The sequence below is a fragment of the Gorilla gorilla genome, chromosome 3 (assembly GCF_029281585.2).
Source record: "Gorilla gorilla gorilla isolate KB3781 chromosome 3, NHGRI_mGorGor1-v2.1_pri, whole genome shotgun sequence".
Lineage (NCBI taxonomy): Eukaryota > Metazoa > Chordata > Mammalia > Primates > Hominidae > Gorilla > Gorilla gorilla.
In genome coordinates, this window is record NC_073227.2 from 39,241,269 (window position 1) to 39,267,788 (window position 26,520).

At 35.6% G+C, this 26,520-nt stretch overlaps 1 protein-coding gene across 6 annotated transcripts in view; it reads left to right on the forward strand.

The window, feature by feature from the left end:
- The window catches only part of PCDH7 (protocadherin 7), a 426,915-nt gene that overhangs the window by 386,342 nt on the left and 14,053 nt on the right, over positions 1–26,520 (forward strand). The gene's annotated exons all lie outside the window — the stretch shown is intronic.

The following is a 26,520-nucleotide window of genomic DNA, read 5'->3' on the forward strand; positions in this document are numbered from 1 at the left end:
CTGATTGGGTTCTGGGCTAAAAGTGGATCTGCCTTTAGGCAGAAGTATGAATGTCATGTTACTTCCTATTTAACATTATTAACCATACTTCCTGGCCCCAGAAGGCCAGAGTTTGACTGTTTATTTCACATCAGTTATCATGAAATTATTCATAACAGGAAAACAATACTGGGTGAATTGGCCACACTCATGTTGAAGGAATCTTATTTAGACATATCATACTGGTTCTGAAGTATGGTCCATTCTATTTCTGGAAGTAGGATGTGGTGTGATTGATGAAAACACACACATTTTATCTTTGACATTAGTCCGTAGATTTTGATGTTTAATAAAAGATGAGCATCTCATCCTTTCCTAATAATCCATTATGGTTTTCTAAGCATTACACTCTTAACTTCTCTATCCTACTCATACTAATAACTTTTACTTCTTGAATGATTATTTGCTTAAGGTAACTACTCACAGTAGAGGAATCTAATACCATTATTTATTTTCTACGTTTCCCTTTTTTTAGTTTTCCAACTGTTTTTTAATAATAGTTCTTGTTAAAAAGTTTAACCTTTATACAATCTTCATGGGCACTCAAAGCAAGGTATATATCTGATAAAATTACCCACGAAATTTTTTTATAACTAGGTACTATAATATACAAGTAATGACATGAATACCTGGGTGAAATAATGCAAATTAAAGGCTAAATGGTGATAGAAATGCATTTTGCATTTCGATTCCTTTTTCTTTCTATCTCACAATAAAGCAAAGAAGGATGATACAAATATATGTGCTAGAAGGCCCATTAACTGGCATACAAAATCGCTGAAGCAATGTAGTTCAGCAGACAGACCAAAGACATGTAATGAGAGTGAGAAAGCAGTTTTGATAATTAGAATGAGTCAAAAGCAATCTCCTGCTTGCTTAGCTCGCACAGATGACAGAGGAAGGAAAATGTTCTTTTCTTCTGAGACAGAAACAGGACATCAGTCAAAATGATAAGAGATGTCAGTATAATATTCCTCTGAGTCAGGTACCACTGAGTTAGTCATCTGCGATGAGAGTTTCTAATCTTTTTCTTTGCTTCAGTTTCACTTTGGGCTTTGGGGTAATAGATTCCATATCAATATATATCTAAAAAATGTTTACAGTTCTTAGTTGGGAGAAATAAAAGTAGTTTATAATCTAGTGGGAAAAATATAGTCTTTGAAGTCAGTCAAACTAGACTTTCATTTTTTCTATGTTAACGTGAATAAGTAATTTATCTTCCTTAAAATGGGTATGAAATTACCTTTCTCACCGGAGTTTTGTGGATATTTATGATTAGATATATATAAAATACTTTTGCAAATATTTTTATTAGTAGTTGTTATTAAATTCACTTAAGGGGCAGCCAAAAATATCAACCTTTTTTATAGTAACAAAATGAACCAACACTTAAGGTAATGCCTTAACATACAAAGTATAGTACTTCTGCATTTTTTAGTTTGTTGCATTTCCAAAGAAAACTACAGAAAAGGACATTTCTATGTCACTGATGCTAGACAAAGGCAAAACTTAATTAAAATTATCTTAATTTGCAAGGCCAAAATAGACCAGATCATATTTATGGTATGAAATCAGTAAATATTCACCCTATTCCTCTGTCCTACCCTAGTAAAAGGTGAGTTTTTCTTTTCAAAAATAAAATGTAGTGTAATAAAGACCACTGAAAAAGTTACTAATGAGAAAATGTGGAATTCAGCCAGTGTGTACTGACATATTCTAAAAATAGAGCAATGACTATAGTAGACTGTAACATACAGCATACAGTAAAAAAAAAAAAAAAAATCACTTTCTAATTATACAGGAAAAAGAGATGGGGGAAACGAGTGCCAAAAGATTGAATAATCTTTTTAACTAAGTTAACTGCTAATTCGATGAATCAGTGTTTGTGCCACATGGTTTTCTACTATCAGCAAAAATTTCAGAAGAGACAAACCTTGTTTTTGTGATTGCATAGGCACCTATCTCACAGCTGGAAAAGTAAGGCTCACAGCTGCTATTTTTATGGGGGAGAAAATTAATTGTAAGTGCAAAATGTTTAGAAGATGGCTGGTGTAAAGCAACTGTGCAATACATTGTAGATATATAACGTATTAGCAAGGATCAATTCATTTTTTTTTTCACAACTACACATTGAGCATTATATGCATTAGTCATATAAGAAGAAAGGATAAACTGTGCAGAGAATACTATCAGCCATTGCTGTGCAACAAACTACCTGAAGACCTGAAGACTCACTGGCTTAAGGCAATAAACATTTATTACCAGTTGGGTATTTCTTCTCACCTGAGCCATAGTGAGCTGTTCTTGGTGGGACACATTCTGCTTCTGTGGTCCACTAGGGATTGTGTTGGGTTGCTTTGCTAATGTTGGCTGAACTCTTCCATTTGTCCTTTCCTGGGACAACAGCCCACCTTTGCCCCATCAGGCTGGCTTAGGCTTGTTCCCATGCCATGACAGAAATGACACACGTGTAGGAACATGCAAAGGCTGGGAGTGTAACAATGTTGCTTCCACCCCATTCCATTAATCAAAGCAAGTCTCAAGGCTAAGCCTAGTTTAAAAGGTAGGAAAACAGACTCTACCATGTGAGGGGAAAAACTGCAAAGTCACTTTGCAAAATATGCATTGATATGGGAAAGGATGGAGAATTATGACCATTTTAGCAATCTACCATGATGACTATGCTAAAAGAATAATTGACAAGGCTGCTTTTGAAATATCTTTAAGCATATTTATTAAAGTAAGGTTGTTAGCTTCAACCTTTTCCCATGTAAAACAAAACAGTGCAAAAAAATCAAGCCATGAAATAGTCAAATAATAAGATTGTAAGAGGATAAAGTCAAGTTTGTTGTTAGAATGTTACATGATAGAGATTTATTTATTCAAAGGTAAAATTACTGTAATGAATAGTGTTTAGCTAGGTGTTCATGACTGCTACCTCTAGGTTTGAATGTGTTTATTTATTTTATAATATACAGAGAATGGGACTAATATATGCTCATTGTCGTGTACTTCTCACAAGTATAACCGTTTCATGGGTTTATCTCTGGCAGCCTTCACCAAATCAATATTCCTTTAGTTGAAACTACTGAAGAAGACAAGGGTTGCTTTCCAAAATATGTATTCCTAAATACCAAATATAAGTACTCTGCCATGTCCCACAGACAATGCCATTGGTACATTTCAGTACTTCACCTGATGCTGATAATCTAAGCAATGGATTTATAAATTGGCTTCCATATCTCTATAAACAGGCAGGCGCCATTACAATCTAACCTTGACTTCATTGGAGGCCCTCCTAAATTTTTTAATTACAGCATAAACTGGTGTGAAAGAAGGTTTGTTGTTCATGAATGCTCAATATTATTAATCAGAAATGGAAAGTATACCTAGAACACCATAAGAATAGCATTTACTAAAAATTCAAAGCATTTATGGCTACCTAGGCTTGTTCTGAGTACTTTCTCTGAATTGTTTATTTCACTTAATTCTTACACCAACCATGAATGGTAAATACTATTTTTAGCCCAGTTTTCCGCTGAGGAAATTGAAGAGTATTCTTGGGGCATATTTAAGGCCATGTGTCTTATTAGTGAATCTATCATTCAAACACGGACACTGTAATTCCAAAGTGACACCCTTAACACCCACAGTTTTTATTTTCAGCAAAGCTGCTTAGTGGAAAGAGAAGAAACAGCTAATAAAATATCTCATAACCTCGTACAAGTTTTAAACTGTGTTCATGATTTGCTACCAACATTCATTTTTAGTAATCTTTTCCTAAAAACAATGCAAAGATTTTATTTGTTCACTTATGGAAACTAGGGGTTGTGAAGTTCCATTAGATATAAAATAAGGAATTTTGCTAATAAAACTGAAAACTTTAAAACTAGTTGTTTATCTCTATATATACAAAAACGTATTTTGTTTAAGGAAACTCATTATTTTGACCAAGCAGTTCATGGCTTTGGATATCAGAGAACAAATCTTAAAACACTGAACACCAGGCCGGGCGCGGTGGCTCACGCCTGTAATCCCAGCACTTTAGGAGGCCGAGTCGGGTGGATCACGAGGTCAGGAAATCGAGACCATCCTGGCTAACACGATGAAACTCCATCTCTACTAAAAATACAAAAAATTAGCCGGGCATGGTGGCAGGCACCTGTAGTCCCAGCTACTCGGGAGGTTGAGGCAGGAGAATGGTGTGAACCTGGGAGGCGGAGCTTGTAGTGAGCCAAGATTATGTCACTGCACTTCCGCCTGGATGACAGAGCGAGACTATGTCTAAAAAAAAAAAAAAAAATTGAACACCAAACAATAACTTACATCATGTAAAAGTCAAGTTTAAAGTAATGTAGGACATTTTGCTACAACATGTTTCAAGTTATTATTAAATTTAACAGAATTCCATATTGACTGACAGGAATTACAGCTATCATAGTGTCACCGTGAAGAATACTGTGATTGAGGGTATTAGTATATTTGTAAATTCATAATGTATAATATATGGTTCATATTTATTCTAGGTAATTAAATTATTATTACAAACTGCAAACAAATATCCTTGATGTACCTTATACGTAGCCCAAAACGTATTTTGTAATTGGCAGTTAAAAATAAGATTTAAAAAGAAACTCAACCTTTTCAGTAATTTACTATCTTAAAAACTATAGATATTTGTTACAATTTTTTTTTTTTTTTTTTTTTTTTTTTCTGAGACGGAGTCTCGCTCTGTCACTCGGGCTAGAGTGCAGTGGTGCCACCTCGGCTTACTGCAACCTCAGCCTCCCAGGTTCAAGCGATTCTCCCTGCCTCAGCCTCCCAAGTAGCAGGGATTACAAGCGCCCGCAACCACACCCAGATGATTTTTTGTATTTTTAGTAGAGACGGGGTTTTTCTGTGTTGGCCAGGCTGGTCTCAAATTCCTGACTTCAGGTGATCCGCCCATCTTGGCCTCCCACAAATTTTCATGTGTGGATATAATCTCCATCATGATAAAACAAACAAATGTAACAACAACACTCAGAGGTACGGAAGTGTGAAACAGGGTATGTTCTAAGAACAATAAGCAATACTATATTGTAGACACTCTAAGAACAAGTAGTTAGAAGAAAAGGCACTTCTCAACCCTAACATGTAACTAACTTGAAACCTCTGCAGTGCCAAATCATTCCTGCAAAGAATTATAGTTTTTGCATTCTTTTCTCTTATGCTCTAACTATTAGCATCAACTTTACTTTTCTATTAGTATGTCGTAGTCTCTGAAGATAGACAAGAGTTCAAATCCAGCCTGGAGCATTTAAAAGCATAATGATTTGAGCAAGCTACTTAATGATTTTGTGATCCATCTCTAAAATGGGAATCAAAAACTTGAATGAATTAATGAGTCAGCATTTAAAACCATGATTGGCAAATAATAAGCATTCTATAAATGTGTTATTGTAAAATCTAAAAGTTAAGTATGGGCACAGATGCTTGTTAACTGAGATATTTATTTTTCTTGAAATTTCTTTCAATCCCATTTGACTACCTTTTTATATACTAACTTGCCACTTAGTTTCTAGTGATAGAAACCTTCTTTCAGTTGATTACTGATTAGTTTTGCTAACTTTCTGTCTTTCCTTAAGCAAACAAGATTCAGGTATTAATATGTGGCACAGAAATCTTGCAGACATTTTATTCTTATGGTTATCCATAGTTTTGAATGAATATGTCCAGAGCTGTGTCTTGAAATGTTTTCCTTGGAATTCATGTTCAGTGGAGGTAGGACTGGCATATTTAATTTATGTAATGATTTACATTTTCATAAAATCTACTATTAGGACAGCAAATTTATAATATTTAATAATTACTACTAAAAACCAAAGCTATTTTAATCTCTACTTAACATCTTTCATGAGGCAAAACATTTTGAAATAAGAATCTATCAATACTGTATGTTCAGTTGGCGTAACATGCTGTGAGCTCTCAGGATGGAAAGGAATCTCAAATCCAAGAAGCAAAGCCTCTCTGTTGTTTACAGTATTTAAAATAAATTGTTTCAGTTCTCTGTGGGATTGTTTCCTATTGAGAAGAAGCTCATAATTAAAAATAGCAACTGGAATAGAATTACAATGCAGGTATTTTTACAATGTGGGCACCTGGTATATTATCTTGAAATAAACTGACCTATAGTTATTACTGATAGTGTTCTTTCCAGGCGGGATTTGCATAACCACAGAGAATTATTCCCTCTGCCCATCCTTTTGAAAAGAGCATAGAGTATTTAGTAGAGAGGAGGTAATTATGCTATTTGGGATAATAGTCAGATTTACTGTCTAGGACTGCTATTCTGAACACTACATGAATTTCAGTATAATTGCTCAGATCCTGTTTAGATGAAAGCTGATTCATTTTTTTCAGGTCTTCTTTGTGCTCCCTTTTTATTCTTATTGGTTTTTTTTAAGCAAGCAGGTCTAACCATTGCAAGCAAAAATACTATTTAATACTAAAATTGACCTTCTTTTGTCTGTATATAGAGATTGTTTATTGGAAAATTTTTGAGTTGTCATAGATCAAAATTTTGTTCAAATGATAACTGCCTTTTATTCCAATGTTTCATTAGCATACCTGTCATTGCCCATAATAATTACCAATAAATGAACTCCATAAATTCCATTTTTTAGACTGTTTAGCACCCACCAATATCAACAAGGTCAAGTGGTAAGCTGAAAGAATTTTGCATTTGACTTTGCTTATCAAAAGAAAACCATAAAATAATTGCATTATTAAAGTTAAGCATATTTTGCTGTATTTTAATTGTGGTGATACTTAAGTATTACATCTTAAAAGCTATACTTAACCAGAATATAAAAGATCCTCATGTAGGACATGTTGGTAATATTTCCTCCTTTTCCATATAAATATATTATCATTTTTAATTTCTGTGACATAGAGGAGCTAAAACTGAGGTATTTTATATGGCTTGTCCTATAAATTACCCATGTATAGTCTCACGCTGCATAAACAAATCCAAAGCTTACTTAAATAAAATAGTTTATTTTAATTTGTGTAGTTTCAAGAATTATCTTTATACATTTTCAGAAATAGAACAAAGCATTTTACCTATTGAGTTTTGAGCAGATAAGCACAAAAAATTTTTGCAGTATCACAAAATAACTTAGGGACCATCTGCCATACTTTTAATGTTAACATTTAATTTAGTTATAGTTTTTGAAATTTAAAAGTTAACCTTTCTTTTTTTTTTTTTTTTTTTTGAGATGGAGAGTCACTCTGTCACCTGGCTGGAGTACAGTGGCACAATCTCATCTCACTGCAACCTCCACCTCCCAGGTTCAAGCCATTCTCTTGCCGCAGCCTCCCTGGTAGCTGGGATTATAGGCACCCAACGCCAGGCTTGGCTAATTTTTAATATATTTAGTAGAGACTGGGTTTCACCATGTTGGCCAGGCTGGTCTTGAAATCCTGACCTCAGGTGATCCACCCGCCTTGGCCTCCCAAATTGCTGGAATTACACGTGTGAGCCACTGCAGCCGGCCTAAAATTTAAGCATTTTTAATCTATCACCAAAATGTTTTGTATTATTCTATCCTCATTTTTCAGTTAAAAACTTTTCTAATCAGTAGAAATTGCCTAATGTAATTACACATATACTACTTTAGACAATTAGTTGATGAGTAATTACATATCTGCATGGCATCTTTGGGTAAATAATAAATCAGCATATTGGTATTATTTAAAATATCCAGAATCCATTATAATGCAAGTATTTTGACACTATGGTAACCTAGTATATTACCTTGAAATAAACTGACATATGGTTATCGGGTATACTGTTTCCTATGTAAAATGATCACAATTCAGATATTGACCTATAAATTACCCCAAATCTGCATTCAAACTACTTTTGGTAATACAAAATTGGGCTTGTTTTTAGGCCCTCCATGAAATTGCATCATTAAGGTATGAAGTTTATTGGATCTATTTTATCAATGTTTATTCCAAAGTCACTCACCATGCACACACTCACACACACAAACACACACACACACACACACACACACACACACATGAAGAGTTGGGGAGGGAGGAGGAAGAGAGAAGAAGCAAAGGAAATTGGCAGGGATAGAGGAGAGAGAAAGGGAGAGAGAGGTGAGCATATACAGCTAATACAACAAGCAAAATTCCTATTATTTAATCAGACTCCTTAAATAAAAACATGTGAGAGCTATCTTTCAAAGACTTCTCTTAAAGCATGAAATTGTTATATGGCATTCTAATTTACAGTCCACAAAGCTATCTGTGATAGCAGAAAAGGGTTCTTTCTTGAAATGGATGCTTCATTCTTTTTCTCCCATTAGCTATTCAACGCCCTTTGTCTATTTATATTCATTATTGCCGCTGTAAGAACAGTGCGGGTTTTCATTACTTCATTGGCATGGGACGCACTGATTCAGTTTTGCTGTCACTTCTGACCCGTTTCCCTCCCTCCTCCACTTTCGCTTACTGAAAATCTACAAATAGAAGGAAAAACATACACAGTATAATACAGTACAAAATAAACAGCACATACAAATTAAGTTGTCATGTTTAGCTTGAATTTAATAGAAATGCATGTATTGAATGATAATTGCAAAGAGGCTTATGAACAAGCAGTATATTTGGAAGATTTTTCTGTATAAAATGATTTTTAAAAGTATGTTAACTGGTATTATCAATCCTCTGACTTTTTATTATATTATTATATTATGGATAATTTTTATTCCCTCTAAGATATTCAACTGAGGAAGAAAAAGTAGTTTTCTTAAATAATTGACATGATGTGTTTACATATTTGTTTTGAAATATGTGTCACTATTTAATAAGAATTCTTTATTTTCAGCTCATTCTTTATTTTTCTGTGGATTGTATGATCATGTAATTTATTTTTTAAGTTTCTCACGTATGTATATTGTATAAGCTGTATTCACCAGTATGGAAAACAGTAGGATTCTTGTTTTCTCTTAAATTTTACTATCAGTAATAATTATCAATGTAATGTGATGAATTCTTTATTATGATTCACATAACTAAGAAAAGAATTCTTAGAAAATACATATTCTGTGCTTTCTCTCTTTCTAATAGTCATGGATAGGAGGAAGCTAAATTGAATTTTAAAATAGTTTAACAGAAGTAATTGGATCTCACACAACAGAAAATCAGCTTAAGATATACATTTTGCCAGCTCAGAAAATTCAGTCCATTATCACTACTGAATTCACATTTATTCTTTTTCTTGCAAAACAGATAAGAAAAACCTCCATTGTATCCAGAGGCCTTAAGTTTGGCTTAATTCTTCTTCCTGCAGCCCACCAAAATAATATTATTTGCAAAGAATTTAGAAAAATGTAATGATGTAATAACTCTTCATTGTCTTATTCCTGGGAGCTATAGAATATATTAAAATCCCTCTCTATATGCAGGTTAATTAGATTTCTACAAGACTCCGCCTGGTCAAGGGAGGGGAGAGAAATGATCCTAAAAAATCTAAGCCCTCTAAAATAAGTGCCTCTGACACTACAAGCGTCTGTTTTATGCTCAAAATACATTGAAGCATCTCTCAGTCTTTGTTGAGTTCCTGCACACATCATGGTACCTGAGCACCCTTACAGCTGTAATTCTCTGGAAAAGCATGAGGCATCTTTAGTTTACCAAAAGTGGATTTGGTTATAAAAAGGGTCCATAAACGCTGTTTGCATATTTTTCTGGTTGTTATAGGCAGTAACCAAAATGAGCATGTGTTTCATAGAAACGTGTAACATAACACTATGAAAGCCTACCAACACATCAAAGCTTTAGTGGTACTCTATTGACATCACTTTTCCTGTGAGGGAACCGAAGTAGACAAACTTTGTCTTGATCACTGTGGTGGCATTTTTGGTGGCATTGGCACCATTGTTTGCACAAGTAGTTGATGGGGCTGCTTGAGAAACCCTATGCAGATCATAGCGACTTTGTTATCCTTGGAAAAAAATCTTACCTCAGGCTTTTCTCTCAATATGTTCTCAAATGCAAGTTGAATACAGGAAGTTGAGTAGGATAAAATAAAAAGGGAAAAGAAAGAATTAATACAACTGTAAAATATACAAACCAAGGTGAGTGTGAGTGTCAGTAGTAAGTGTGTATGTAGCACTATACCATAAATAACATATTATATATTATCTAACATTCAAACTGAATATTTGTGGGGTTTTTTTGTTGTTGTTGTTTGGTTTTTTTTGAGACGGAGTTTCGCTCTTCTTGCCCAGGCTGGAGTGCAATGGCGCGATCTGGGCTCACTGCAACCTCTGCCTCCTGGGTTCAAGTGATTCTCCTGCCTCAGACTCCTGAGTAGCTGGGATTACAGACATGTGCCACCACATCTGGCTAATTTTGTATTTTTAGAATTTTCTATTTTTAGTATTTTGTATTTTGTCCAGCTAATTTTGTATTTTTAGGAGAGACAGGGTTTTACCATGTTGGTCAGGCTGAATTCCTGACCTCAAGTGATCCACCTGCCCCGACCTCCCAAAGTGCTGGCATTACAGGCATAAGCCACCGCTCCCAGCCTAGGTTTTATGTAATATATGCCAGATTGTGTTTTAAAATTTTTAGCAACTAGGGAAGTTAAAGATGCTCTGGAATCTGTCTTAAGCAAAATGTCAGTAAACCTAATTACCTGGGCTAAACTCTCACATGATTCCAAGTCAATTCAGCAAATGGGTGCTGTACCCTAGAGCTTTTTTATTTTCTCTAGTTCCATTAAGGGCACTGAGCTTTACATTGAGTAACACGTTCAAGACTCCCATATATATTTGAAGCATTTGACAGAATAAGAAATATTAGAATTCAGAGACATAGTTAATATTTTAGAATTCATTAATTCATTTATCCCCCAATTTTTTATCATGTATTACAAAATGTGCCAAGCAGTTTTCTAGGCAAAATATTTTATCAATCCAGTATGTTTTTTTCCTCCTGGGATGTTAGCATAATTATAATATTGCTATTGCTAAAACCATGAATTTTCCAGTTTGAATAAGACTATATTTGTTCCTTGATAGAATATAATGATGGAGATAATTGAAATTTACAAGGAAAAAACCATTTGCCATATTTAGGGATGAAAAATATTTTTATCTGTCATCCAATACTGAGTAATGACACATGGTAGGACTGTGATGTAGAGGTCAGTCTGTAGTAGAAAGGATGGGTAGAGGGGTTGTTAAGGAATTCTGTCGTGAAGGTAGGTCAGAAGTGTTAGGGACCAACATTTCATTTCTATTCACAGGCTCAATCAGAAAAGCTACATTTTATTTGTTTTTATTACTCCTGGAATGTTTCACATAATTTATTGCAATTCTCTTATGAAAGTCAGTGTTTTCTAACGTGGATTAAAGTTACTTCTATACTTATTCCCTTTCCTAGATTCTCCCACCTTGAAGATAGGATTCACATTTAAATTATGTTTCCTCCACAATCCCTGGGAAGGAGATACATAGTAACTATTTGTTGAATAAATATCTGAGTGCAAAATTCTGCATTTAAGTAAGATGTTCCCTCAGTGACTTATAAAAACCCATGGTTCTTTTAAAAATCCATGTCCAGCATTGTAAGAAAGTAGCTAAGCTTGGGTAAATTATGATGAAAGCTCTGCTGTCCTTATAGCACTCAGATTTACTTTGAAAGGGAATTGATATCAGCGACTGGGAACTGTAAATTATCTACTAATTTTAGGTCATTAGTTGTTCTTCTTGTGGAATATTAAACAATTCCCAACTAACATTTTTTTTAATGTTGTTCTAAAATATATGCCTCTGCCTAGCCAAGTCATTTGGAAGTCTTTCCGTCCTGCAAAGCTGATCCATCATCTTTCCAGTTTAAGAAAGATTTTAGCTGAAAACATGTTTAGTGTCAGTAACTCCTAAAAAAGAAAACAAAGAAGAACAAAAAGAAAAACAGGATGTCAACCTGAGTAGTATCTAATTTCAAATCTGTTTTGGGATAGTCTGACCTCAATTTAAAGCCATAATTTTGGTACTGATGGTACAAATGAACAAGAGCTAAGGATAAAGTAAGAAGGAACAGATGAAGACCTTCTAACCAATAGTGATACTTATGTAAGATACCTAAAACACTAACATAGAAAGAGCTTAAAGTATATGTTCTTTAACACAATGAAAAGACTAGTTAAAACATTCAGAAAACTTGATGGTTAGATTTGGATCCCCAAGGATCAAAATTTTAAAAAGGAAAAGAAAGGAAAAAAGAGAAAATCATAAACCTCAATATATATGTAACAGCTCCTGTTGGCTTACTCCTCTTTTTTAACCTCTAGGGTGCTTCTAAAAACTTTTTGAGATTAAAGGTAGATAATATAAAATGTGCAAGTCTTTGGTGTCATCAAACTACATTTTTTTTTCCTAATGCAGTTTTTCTTTCTTGCTAAGACCATAGTTTTTCATTAACTTGCCTACCATGTCCTAGTTTTAGATTCATTTCATAAGGCTTTTATATATTTTCTTTCTTCATGATGGGAAATGATTGATCAACTCACACATTCTCTGTTATTTTTCATGCCAATGAAGTAATATCCTGTAGAGTCATTTTTTAAATTATGTTTTGGTCTTACATTACAACCTGCCCATACCTGTAAAAAAGAAGACTCCTAGCTCTAACACAGCATCTAATTAATTGAGCACAGATCAATCTGTCATAGGTCTGTAACCATTGAGAGTCAAGGGTTATAATTAATCCACACCCTTTACTTTAAGGCAGAGCTGAAAATCTATATAAAGTTTTTACCAACTGCAAATCCATATGGGTCTGCAGCAACCTCAATTCTTGCTTCCTCAGAAGAAAGAATTTGACTGAGGGGCATAAGGCGGAAGAAGTGACTGAGACAAGTTTTAGAGCAGGAGTGAAAGTTTATTAAAAAGCTTTAGAGCAGGAACGAAATAGAAGAAAAGTATACTTGAAAGAGACCCAAGCAGGCAACTTGAAGGACAAGTGCTGGAGTTCGACCTTTTGACATGAAGTTTTATATGTCGGCATTCTTATGGGGTCTTGTGTCCCTTACCCCTGGATTCTTTCAGTGTGGGTTATCCACATGTGCAATGGTTTGCTAGTGCTTGGGAGGCGAGCATGTGCAGTGTGTGTACTGGAGTTATACACATGCTCCAGAAGAACCTGAGGCATTCTTCCCTTTTCTGGTGGACTGTGCCAGAAGGTCTTATGCCAGTTAAATTCTGCCATTTTCCCTCTTAGTGCGTGTGTGTGAGCCCACTCGCCTAAGTCCACAGATCTTATCAGAAAGCTACTGGTCACCAGTTTCAGGGTTTTTTTCCATCTATAGGTAAATGCCTTTTCCTGGTGCTGGCTGCGACCAATTATTATTTTAGAGAGGCAGTGTGACAACTACCTGACCATCACCTGATGGTCACCTGACTTTCCTGGTGGGGTGTGAGGGGCTGTCTCCTGCCCTGTTCGTGTCTGACTAGCTACCCGCTGTAACAAAGTCAATGGCAAATATAAATTATTCTACAAGTCACATATCGAATTAAGAAACTCATTACCTTTCTCTATTTTATTTTTTCCTTCCTGTTTTTTCTCCCATTTCCCTCTTCTTACTTCCCTTATACATCTTTACATTCTTTCTTCCTTTCCTGTTCATCCCTATTTCTTTTATTTTTTCCTCCCTTCCTTCTTGGTTTTTTAAAATTCTTCTTTTTTCCATTCCTTTCCTCTTTTTATTTTCTTCCCCAAGCTTCCTCCATTTTTTTTCCTTTCAGTCTTGTCTTTCATTGTTTTTCTTTCTATTTTTTTCTTTTTTTTTTTTGGTCAGTCTGTATGTTACATCTCCTGTACGTTCACTGAAAATTAGGTATAATGGAAAGAGGAGATGAAAAAATCAGGATCCAGCTTTCCTTATTTTATTTCCTCCTTCTTCCCTTTCTTAAATTCATATTTATTGAAAACCACTTAAGTAAATATATCTAGAAATTTGAGGTGCAGAATCTCATTTGTTCGCTGCAATGTCCATCCAAGCAAATAAAGACGCAGTGGCTAAGCAAGGGTAATTAACTTGCATAAACCCATAGGTGAATGTCAGGATTAGAAAGCAGGTATGGTTACTCCGGGGGCCGTAGTTTAGCCAAATCCTTTTACCTCTTTCACTGTCTAGATTAGCTAGTTGAACAAATCATTTGGTATCTGTTTCTTATTTTTAACCCTCTGGGAAATGAATACAACACTTGCCTGTTTCTCTTCTACATTCAATAAAGAAGATGCCTTCAATTGTGCCAGGCATGGAATAATCAATTCCCATGATGATGATTATGGTAATGATGATAGCTTACACTTACATAGCCTTTTGTGTGCCCAAAGCTATCCTTACCTTTATGTGGATAAATGCATGCCACTCATAATGATAACTTAGCCATTTATCTTAATTAATGCTGGTGTGCTGGATGTAATTAGTACATGTTCATTATTCACAGGTCGCTGTAAAGGTAAAGAGATGTTTTGGGGCTGGTATGTCCTTTGCACATTGTCTTCATTTTTACATCCAGGTGCTGCAAGAGAAAAAAAGACATGTTTAACCGAACCTAATTTAGGTTGAATACAATGTTCATATAAGACCAATTTTGAGGAGAGGAGGTAGCATATATAAATTATCTATCTTTTTAATAACAGAACATCATTAGGAAGGAAGGAAGTGTAAGAAAAATATCAGTGGTTATAATTTGCTTCCTTAACTGTAGAGATACAAATTAGAAGAGTTTCATCTGTAAATGTTTGCTTATAAATTTAAGAATAATTAATTTAAGAATAACTTATTTATTTAAGTCCGATATCCTGTGCCTTGCTGCAAGCAGCAGTATAATAATCTGTGGATACTTGGACATCAGAGACATTTTATCTTTGTGGACTTTTTATGTTCCTGTATCTTTTTATATACAGTCAGGAAAATATGATTACTAGTTGAGAATTTGTAGTTGTTGTTAGCTTTCCGTATGTATAGATAAGCACTCCCAATGTCCAAATACGAACAACTTTGAACATTTAAAAACAGCTCAGTGGTAGAAGAAAACGCGTCTCTCATAAAAATTTATTTGTTTTAAGTTACTCCAACTTAGTTTAAAATAACCTAATTTAGCATAATGATAGTAACTTGGTGATTCATCTGTAAGGAGTTCCATTTTGTAGGAAGAAAAAAAATATGTGGGTCTCTTTAGTTATCTACAAGGTAGCAGATTTTATTATATCTTGCTCAGGAGGAAAAACTTCATGGTGCTTCTCCTTGTTGGTTAGTAGCGCTGGGGTTAAGTATTCAACAGAATCATTATTACATCTGAATCACAATGTAGCCAGAAGTTTTCTGAGATTTTTTTTTTTTTTTTTTTCCCAGAAGAAGCAAAAGCAAGTCTGGTGATGACTATTTTGGAATATTTAGCCATAACTATCTGGACACACCGTGAGCAGCATATTGTACTGTTTTCCAAATTTCATGAATAATATATAACTCATCAGATACTTCTTAGATCATCTTATTCTGAATCCTGAATCTGACTGCAATTCTAAATATATTTAATCGCACCAAATCCCCACGTGCTCTTTGGAAGCCATGTAGGTATATCATGGGCTGATAATTAGTCCTCACTTTGACTGGACATTTTTAATAGTTAAATGACACTACTTAATCCAGCCTAAAGGATAAATAAATCTCATAAGTCATTGCTAGCTTTTTTTTCAGAGAAGCAAGTTTTTATTGACAGTTACTTTAAAAGACAAGTCTTCTCAAGACATTTGTTTTCCCTTTTAATTCTCTTGCTTTTGCACTTAAGCTGTGCATTGTTTAGCCTACTTAACATGCAGAGCAGGAAGCTGTTTTCTAACTTTTCCCCCTCTTTTTGAAGGTTATTTAATGCACATTTACTGAAATCCTGTACCTTTTATACTTTCTAATCTGTTTAAATATTCTTCAGATTATTTTTTTTTCAAATGTTGATATACTTGTAAAGTCCATCTAAGTGTAGGGTAGAGATGATAGCCTGTTGAAGACAAACATTCTTTTTAATTTTCTCAATTTTACCTTCTTTTCGTGTCCCTTTTTTTAAGTAAATTGGGATTTAAGCAGTAAAAAAATGTGATTCTAAAATATATAAAATAGCAATTATATAAAAATTGTTTCTTTGGGGGAAATGAGAGATTATACCTAGTTAAGTAGATGACAGAGTACTAATTATTATTTATAACCTTTATTATTATATATCTGCAAGTCACAAAAGATTAAGTTTCAGTTAACTTTGAATAGCTAGTAATTATAAAATACAATGCCAACTGTCAGAAAATCATTAACTTTTGTACATCTAATCTTTGAAATTAAATTATTTTATAATTATTTTTCTAAGCTTCTTACAATGTGCATTTCAATATTTGTTAATTTTAATACTTTTAAAATAAGCAACACTAAAATGTACCTTTTTAAGCCACTTTTCTGGGGGTTTATTTAAAAGAAATGTATTTGGTACTATAAATTTATAACAAAAAAACATGAATCTCTAATCTTTCATTTTCTTATTGGTAAACATAACAAATTTAAGATTTTGACACTTTTAATTTTTGCCAGGAAAGAGGGTATTAAGTAAAAATATATAATTAAGAATCAATATTCGATACTTAAGAATCAATACTCTATCTATCAAATATGTGTGGGGGAAAGAATACGTAGAATAGTAGTTAAAGCAATAGTAGTGAGATGGGAGAGTTCCCTTGACCCCCTTGGACTTCTGAAAGGGGTAGCTTGTTTACTCAGCTGCCACTGTGCTCAAACCCCTTGCGGGAGGAAAAGCATGCAGGTAACCAGGTGCAAGAGCCAGGGCAAGTGCCTTTGGGCGCCAACAGGAATTAACCCCATACTGCCCCATGGCAGCATCTAGAGGTTGCCCATGACCTCTGGAGCCCCAGAGGTTGTGTGTTACAAACAGTGCTCTTTTAGCTTTGCTGTTCACGGATGGCTTAAGTGTTAAACAGCTCAGTGAAGAATCAGTGTCACAGCCTTTTTGGGTTCCCACACCCAGTGTACCCATAATTCTTGTCCAGCATCCAGGAAGAATCAGGTCCCATGAACAGATTGAAGGGTGGTGTATGCAGAGGATTTTATGGAGCAGTGGAAGTGGCTCTCAGTGGGATGGGGGGGCTGGAAAGAGGACGGAGGGAGAAGAGTTCGGAGAGGAGGCCAAACTCCTCTCCAACCATCCCCAGCCAAACTCCTCTTCTTCATCCATCCCCAGCAGAACTTCTCTCCAACCTTAGTCTCCAATCTCCAACTGCCTCTTCTCCTCTCAACGTCCAGATGCTTCTTCTCTTCTTTCCTTCTCTGCCATGCCACTCTGCTTTTCTGCCAGTGGAGCTTGGGGTTTTTATGGGTACAGGGTGAGGCAGTGTGACGGGCCAGGGTGGTTTTGGAAAAGGCAACATTCGAGCAGGAGAAAAGGAATACAGGTTCTCATTAGGGCCGTGAGTCCAGCCTCGAGGGTGGAGCCCTAACCAGGGACCTTGCATTCTTCTACGCAGTATTTGCCTGCCTCCTGTCTATATCAGTAGTGATAACAGCAGAGAATATGTTAGGTGCTTCTATGTGTACACCATAATGCTAAGCACTCAATGTGCATTTTCTCATTTACTTCTCAGAACAACCCAATGACATAGACTCAGATTTAAATAACTTGCTAAAGAACATAGTTGATAAGTGGCAGAATGTGGACTCAAAGCAGACTTCCTTTGTTCAGATACCTGAGTGTTAACCACCCTGATTCATTGATTTCTCTAAATCACAAGTGAAAGTGAAAGATTACACCATGCATGGTTCCTTGGCCTTTGTGCTCCAAGATACAATTATTAAAATTACTAGGTATAGGAATGTACTTGAGTGCTCTACTACCTTCTTACCTCACTGTCTTTTCATATACATAGCTTTTCCCCATTCCTACAGATTATTTATTAGATTCTTGGATTGTGACCATACAACAAAAATAAACTAAAATTTCAGATATTATCCAATTACTTGATTAATGTAGTAAGTCAAGTTGGTGAAGCACAGCTGAAATAGTGCTTTGTGTTCATTTTCTCTTAAGAAATCTGTACGTTCTTTTCCAATAGAAGAAACCCAATTGTGATTAATATGTCCTACATCATCTCTTTGATGCTTTGTTTGCCAGAAATAACTGTCCAAATCATACTCCTTTTTTCTGTTGTTAAGCATTTATTTCTGCTTCTCACATCTAATTCGCCAAGGAGTGATTCAGCATCTCCCATTCTTAGTTTGGCCCAGCATGCTGTGGTTTCCAAACAAGGCTTTTCTTTCTGTGAAATGACAATAATCCAAAACCTCATAAATGAGTGGTCTTCTTCCCATGTAGGATCTAAAATAGACCTATCCCGTGAAGATAAACCTGTTTTTTTTTAGCTGAATATGGCTTTAATGATAGTGGAAATTTGAGGCTTTTTACCAACACAGTAATTTTGTCTCTTTATTTTGACTTGGATACAAAATTTTCCATCTCATTCAAGGACCAACTGAGGGACAGCTGTGGGAGAAAACCTCCAGGAAAAACAGGTTGGACACCAGCAGTCACATCCGAGTGTGGTTTGGCCCTGGAATCTTCCCAACACACACTCTCAAGTTGTCACCTTTCTATCTGTCCAAGCTAAAAATGTCCCTCATTTAAAGCTAAGACTTTTGTAGTTACCACTATATCTGACATCCAGAGATGCTACTTTTCACAGCTTTCTTCTTCCACATATAGAGGAGTATTTTTCTGCTTTGATTCAGCTTAGACAAAGAAGATTTTCTTCTTTCTGAGTTTATAGTACAGACTGCCCCTGGCATATGATGGTTTGGCATATGATTTTTGGACTTTATGATAGTGTGCAAGTGATATGCATTCTGTAGAAAATGCAGTTCAATTTTTGAATTTTTATCTTTTATCTTTTCCCAGGCTAATGACATTCAGTACAATAATCTCTCGTGATGCTAGGAAGTGGCAGTGAGCCATACTTCCTGGTCATCCAGAGGATCTCGAGGGTGAACAACTGATACTCACAGTGCACTGTGTTGTCAGATGAGTTTGCTCAACTGCAGGCTAATGTTCTGAGCACCTTCAGCCTAGGCTTGGCTAAGCTATGATATTCAGTAGGTTAGTAGTATTACATACATTTTTAACTTTACTGTAACTTTCAATTTACAGTGGATTTATTGAGCCATAACCTCATTGTAAGTCAAGAATTATCTGTACATTTATGTCTTATGGATCAAGATGTTGTATAATATTGTGATTCAGAGCACAGGTCTGGCATCAGACTACTTGGATGTATAACCTAATTCTGCCACTCAGCAGATGCAAGCTCTTGGGTAACTCACTTAACTTCTTTGTGCCATAGCTTCCTCATCTGTAAAGTGGAGTAATATACAACTAGTCTATTTCTTAGAACAGTGCTCGACATATCCTTTCTTTTTTTCTTTTTTTTTTTGATACAGAATCTCTGTCATCCAGGCTGGAGTGCAGTGGCGTGATCTTGACTCACTGCAAGCTCTGCCTCCTGGGTTGAAGAGATTCTCACGCCCCTGCTGCCTGGGTTCAAGAGATTCTCATGCTTCAGCCTCCTGTGTAGCTAGGATTACAGGTGCACACCATTATACCCAGCTATTTTTTTATTTTCTTTTTAGTAGATAGGGGGTTTTGCCATGTTGGCCAGGCTGGTCTCGAACTCCTGGCCTTAAGCGATCTGCTCACCTCAGCCTCTCAAGGTGCTGGGATTACAGGCCTGAGCCACCTCACGCAGGCAATTTATTGAATGTATGAATAAATATAGTTTTGGAGGTTATAGTACTACAAAAGTGGGACTCATCTTCCTTAATCCTGGAAACTTCATGCCAGTTTTGTGCAGTTAAGTCCATTTCTTCTTATTTCTTCTTCATCTTGGAATTTCCCCCGAGATTTTATGTCCTGCCATAGCAAATCTCAATTCCACTAGTCCTTGGCTTATTTGCAGAATAGGGAAAGATGACAAATTAGAAAGCAGAGATTGCCAGTTTTGTCCATCTGATGATTCACTTTAGTATTCACAAAGTACCACCAAATGGTTAATATAGTTCACATAAATTTTAAGTGTGTCATTTAAAGGAAAACTCTCTTTAGTGATGATTTCTATTGCTAACAATGCCTGTAGTTTTATCTATTTGTTTCTGATAGGATTGATTTATTTGATTTGTACAAGACACTGGCCAATATACAAAGACTTGCAGAAATTAATTCCCTGCAGCCAGTCTTCTTTGCCTAAGAACTGCAGAATAGCCAGTGAAGTGAATTCATTGCTCACATGGGAAAATCTGTTTACACCATGAAATCTGCTCTCCTATGTGATACCCACTGCTGGCAAAGTCAAACCTGAAAATATTGGCAAAAACAAAAACAAAAAAGAGAGACTTAAATAAAGAGCATGTGTGGCAGATGGTGGAGATGAATAGTTGATCATCACTGTCTGCTAGTCTCACTCACTGTACTCCCTTCAAATTGTTGCAGTACCATAATTTTGCCATGATTATCTATGAAATTATATTGACTGTTAAGCTCTAAATCATGCTTTTCTTAAGTCATCTATGGGAAAGATGACATTCTAATTGCACTCCTGATTTTTTTACACTGTGAGTTTGTTAAGCGCAGACACGTTTAACTAAAGAAGAAGCCTAAATGTGTGTAATTTGACATTGTGACAGATTAATACTTAGGCATTAGACCAGCAGTACAATTAGATAGCTTGAATGTGTCCTACATCTTAATGTCTATATGACTTTAAGAAGTCACATCAAATCCTCCTTTTTTTAAAGGGTCTGTTGCCATTTTGTTGATTGAAATAAATGAAATTCTACCAGAGGATTTAAGTGAATTATGAGTAGGTTCATCACAATTACACCTAATTCTAGAAAATTGAAATCTAGGGAATTAAGTGTAAATTCAGAATCTCTCAAGGTAAGAAACTATATTTACATTAGATTTCCTGAAGTGGTTATTGAAGATGTAACTAACTCTTATTCTTTGAGTTATCTGAATTATTTTTAATAGGAATAAACTTTAGTCTCTGAAGTAATTTGAAATGACAGCTAAAAGTAAAATTTAAAATTCAGATGACATTGTGTGCATATTAAAATTATATTATGCTATAGCAAATGTCATAGGATAACTTACAGTTTACACAGAAATAGCCAAAATACACCAATTTCCATATAATATGGTTTAAATTATAGAGGCTTTCAAGCTTTTTTAGTGTAACTCAAAGTAAGAAATTCATTTTTCACAGTGATTAAGTACCTATATGTGTGTGCATATATATGTGTGTCCATGTGTATATATATACATATATATGTATGCACATATGCATATATATGTATATATGTGTGTGTATATATACGCATATATATGTATGCACATATACATATATACACACACACACACACACACACACACACACACACACGGACACACATATCAAAGTCTGAAACAAAATCTTCTTTAAGTAACCTGAACTTCATGTAAAGCTGGTTAGAGCTCCTTAAATGGATTCAGTCACCATCTCACGGGTCATGGCGCTCACTTGAAAAGCACTGATCTAAACTGTCCATGATTATACCCATTTTAAATGTATTCATCAGGTTACTACCATGAGGCAGATGAAATTTGTCAAACTGTATTAGGTTGGCACATTGCCTACAGTAGTTCTTATCACAATGCTCTCAGTTACAAGGATGGGAGAAGAGAGCCTTCTGCTATTCATCTCTTCTATCAGAAACCTTACATCTGTGTTTTGAAAATTTTCATCTATGGAATGAGCTGTGCATGAGACAATAATAAATATTATCTCCCAAGTTTATTCTTAAAAGACATGTATAGGCCGGGCGCGGTGGCTCACGCCTGTAATCCCAGCACTTTGGGAGGCCGAGGCGGGCGGATCACGAGGTCAGGAGATCGAGACCATCCTGGCTAACACGGTGAAACCCCGTCTCTACTAAAAATACAAAAAAAAATTAGCCGGGCGTGGTAGTGGGCGCCTGTAGTCCCAGCTACTCGGGAGGCTGAGGCAGGAGAATGGCGTGAACCCGGGAGGTGGAGCTTGCAGTGAGCCGAGATCGCGCCACTGCACTCCAGCCTGGGCGACAAAGCAAGACTCCGTCTCAAAAAAAAAAAAAAAAAAAAAAAAAGACATGTATAACTGCCAACTAGAAGTCATGACAATGCTAAAATAACTATAAAATAACTATTATCCATAAGCAAAGAAGCTTAACAGGTTAGTTCATATGTATTTCCTTGTGACCACTAAGTATAGAATTTTCCCATTGGACTTTTTCTTAGCAGCCTCTACTGACTCTACTGACAGCACCCTGCTCCCTAGGCTGGGTTTGAGGACTGCATTTTGTGTTATAAAACACTTCCATGGATTATTCCCATTGACTACATTGTTCCTGTAGAAAGAAAATCTCAACTAATAAGGTTATAGGACAGGTCCTAAAAGGGGATGAGGAGAGTGAGTGGTGAAGTTCATTCAGATCAGCAAATACTAAACAAAAAAGCAAAAGCCACATTGCTTTCTCAGCTTGGCCAGTGACATTGCATTTAGGATTAACAGATATCTTGCTAATAATTCTACCTGTGGCCATTGTGAAGGTAGATATAATCATCAGGGATGACAGGTAATCTGTCTCCCTGCTATATCCTTCATTCAACCATTCAACAGGCCCTTAATGAGCATGGGACTGGAATGGTCCTAGGATTCAAAGTGTGTACTTGAGCAGCTTACCCTGCCCATAGAGAGTGATATTTACAGAAAAGGTCATATGAATAGGTAGCAGACTTCAGTGCCAGACATTAAGTGCTAAGAAGAGGTAGGCATAGGATGAAGACCAAAGAGGCAATGAGGAATCAAAATTCCACAGGCTATCCAGAAGAAATCTTGAACGAGATGCCTTGGAACACTGTTTTGAAGGACTCTTGAGAGACAGATAACAAGTCAAGGAATAGCAGAAGAAACACATTAATATCATGAATACATTGAACAACATGAGGCTTTCCAGAAATGATACCTACCTTAGGTCTGTGGAAGTGGCAAATGGCAACATGTGAGATCCGAAAGGCTCTTTTGTGCTAAAATAAGGGGTTTGTGATTTATACTGAAGTTTATGGAGGAGAGTTTTAAACTAGGAACAGACTTGTTATTCTACTTACAATTCCTAAAATAATCATGAAATTATTTTCTTTAAATTTTATTATTATTATTATTATTATTATTATTATTATTATTATTGAGAAGGAGTCTGGCTCTGTCTCCCAAGCTGGATTGGAGTGTAATGGTGCAATCTTGGCTCACTGCAATCTCCACCTCCCAGGTTCAAGTGATTCTCCTGCCTCAGCCTCCTGAGTAGCTGGGATTACAGGTGCCACCACACCCAGATAAATTTTGTATTTTTAGTAGAGACGGTTTCACTATGTTGGCCAGGCTGGTCTCAAACTCCTGACCTCAGGTGATCCACCCACCTCGGCCTCCCAAAGTGCTGGGATTACAGTCATGAGCCACCATAACAGGCCATAATTTTTTTTTTATTAGGTACAGTTTTCTGCTAATCACTAGGAGGGAAACAGGTTAAAGAAAACAACAACAAAAAATAAGTGATGAACAAATAATAAACATCAGAAGTCACAAAAATGCCATAAATCCTATAAAGTATTTATTAGAGTTGTGCCCTGGTACCTGACACTGCTTCTTAGATGTTACGTCAAATTCTCTTCTCTTCTTGGGAATTACATTACCCAAATTTAGAATGACTTAAAATGATTCCTTTGATTATAGTGCCAGAGGCAGCTATCACTAAGGGGTAGAGAAAGGAAAATATGATCACCCAGAAAGGTGAGCTGTTTGTACTTTACTGAACAAAAATAATTTAAGCTGTGTTGATTGATCATATACAAATAATATGGACAGTTGGATACTAGAGTGAAGTAGAATTTTCAAAACTGCAAAATGAAAATTCCTTAGTGTATTCTAAAAAATTAGGTACGCATGACTCAATGGGAAATAAAAATCAGTTTTTCCACTCCATATCTTTTAATGGATGAAATATGGGTACAAAGGACCAAATGCAGCAAGTCTATACTAACCCTACTGCAACCAGAGAAGCGGGAATGTGTTTAAGGTTCCCATTGTAGCTATAAACAATAACTACAAACTTAGAGTCTTAAGACAATGAAAATTTATTTAAATCCTATAGGCCAGAAGTCTGACATAAATCTGCCAGAGCTAAAATCAAAATCTCAGCAAAGCTGCATTCCCTTTCTGGAGGCTCAAGGGGAGAATCGGCTTCCTTGCCTCTTCCTGTTTCTGGAGCATGCCTATATTCCTTTTCCATCTTCAAAGCTGGCAATGACAAGTGCAGTCTTTCTCACATCACTTTATTCTTACATGGGCTTTTCTTCTGTCTCCCACTTCCACTTTTAAGAAGCCCTGTGATTACAAAATGGCTGAGTCAGGTCATCCAGTATAATCTCCCTATGTTAGGGTTAGTTTATTAGCAACCATGGCAAAGGGGAATGAAGGTTTCAGATAGCAATGTCACCTGAAACCTTCATTCCCCTTTACCATGTTACCTAACATATGCACAGTTCCACAGATTAGGATGCATACATTTTTGGAGGGGACCATTATTCTGCCTACCAAGAGAGGTTGTAAGAGTGAATGCGCAGAGCAGCTCCTGCCCCAACACAGGGAGCACTGAGACTGCCTCTGAATCCATGCAGCCTGAGAAGGCATAATGTTGGCATGAGGGGATCTCCAGAGCTTGCTTCTCCATGCATCACAGGCTCCCCGGGAGGTTTAACAGTGAGATTTTGCCACTCTCCAAAGTAATAGGGAGTAAATAAAGGAAAACATGTCAATGAGCAGGGAAAATCAATGAAGTAAACTGATCCAGTGTTGCTTCATTGATTTCTCCCCTTTTTATCTGATCATTGAGTTTTGTTTGCTGGTCACCAGAGATCATTTTCTTCCTTTTCCTTTTATTTACCTGCTCTGCACTCCTGAGCTCTTCGATATTCTTTTGCTCCTAATTGTGATTGCCAATTTTACTTTCAACTGATCAGCTTATTGATCAGAGTAAGGAGCCAGCATTTCAAATGTTTAAAACTCTTCCCATGAATGGTTTTTCAGCTCCTACCAAAAGCTCCCAGAGCTTCATCCCTTAGCAGTATTTCAGAACTCAATGTTTGCTTGAAACCTTCCTCAGAGGTTGAAATTTTTGTCTTTCTCTCAAATCACAATCACTAATGAAATTCTATTACAACACAGCTTGTTATTAAAAGAGTAGTTCCAATCCAATAAGCTTTTCTGTGTGATTTCTGAAATGTTTCAATAGGCAATCCCAAGCAAAGAGTTTGAGAATATGATTTGAATATATTATCTTTGAATATGATTTGAAAATAGCCATGTTATTAGAATAACTGTATAGTTTCTCATGATGACTACAGGAAAGAAAAATGCATGGGTGTCATATTTATTACATTAAAAAAACTAGGATTACTTCAATAAATCTAAATTGCTGTGATTTGTCCCTGTGCAAAAAGTAATCACCTTTCAATTCTACTTCAAATATGATTTGAGCTTCAATGTGGTTCATTTTAGATTTTCACATAAAATAATAAATAGAAAATAACATACGGAAATACCTCATATCACATGATGTCTACTGTAGTGAAACTTTCTTTCTGAAGACATCCCCTATTACTGAATTAATTCGATTTAACATATTTGCACTCATTAAGTATTTTAATAAGAACTGCTTATTGCAGAGGCTATTTCTTCTCATTTACTTTTAGAAGTGCTTTATCATGGTTTATATGGAAGAAAAGAGAGTTTAAGAAAATATCTATTACATTTTTTTCAATTCTCATTTTTCCCCCATCTTTTTATTTGTGTAAAAGTATATGTCATGGGGGATAGCAAAGATAAAATGAGCGCTTCCTTCAAGATTACAACCCAAAGGTGATATTCTTACAATTAAAGGAGACTTTATGTACTATTTTTAAAGTAAACATCCATTCCTGAAGGCAATATTAATATTTATCATAGAATATACATTTTACAACTTTATCGTCAATAATAAACATTTAGTTAATAATCCAGTTACAGAACTAATGAGTAAAAAGATCATACTGCCATATGATAATTACCTAGTTATAATGTAAAATTTGACAATTTGAGACCATTAAAATGAAGTGGCTCCAAATTGATATTTACAACTGTTTTAGTACCACACCAATACACTTTCTAGTAAAATCATTATCATTGTAAAGTAGCTAACAAATTCTATTAACTTATAAAGAGCACCCCATTTGCATCATTATTGTTCTTATTTGGACT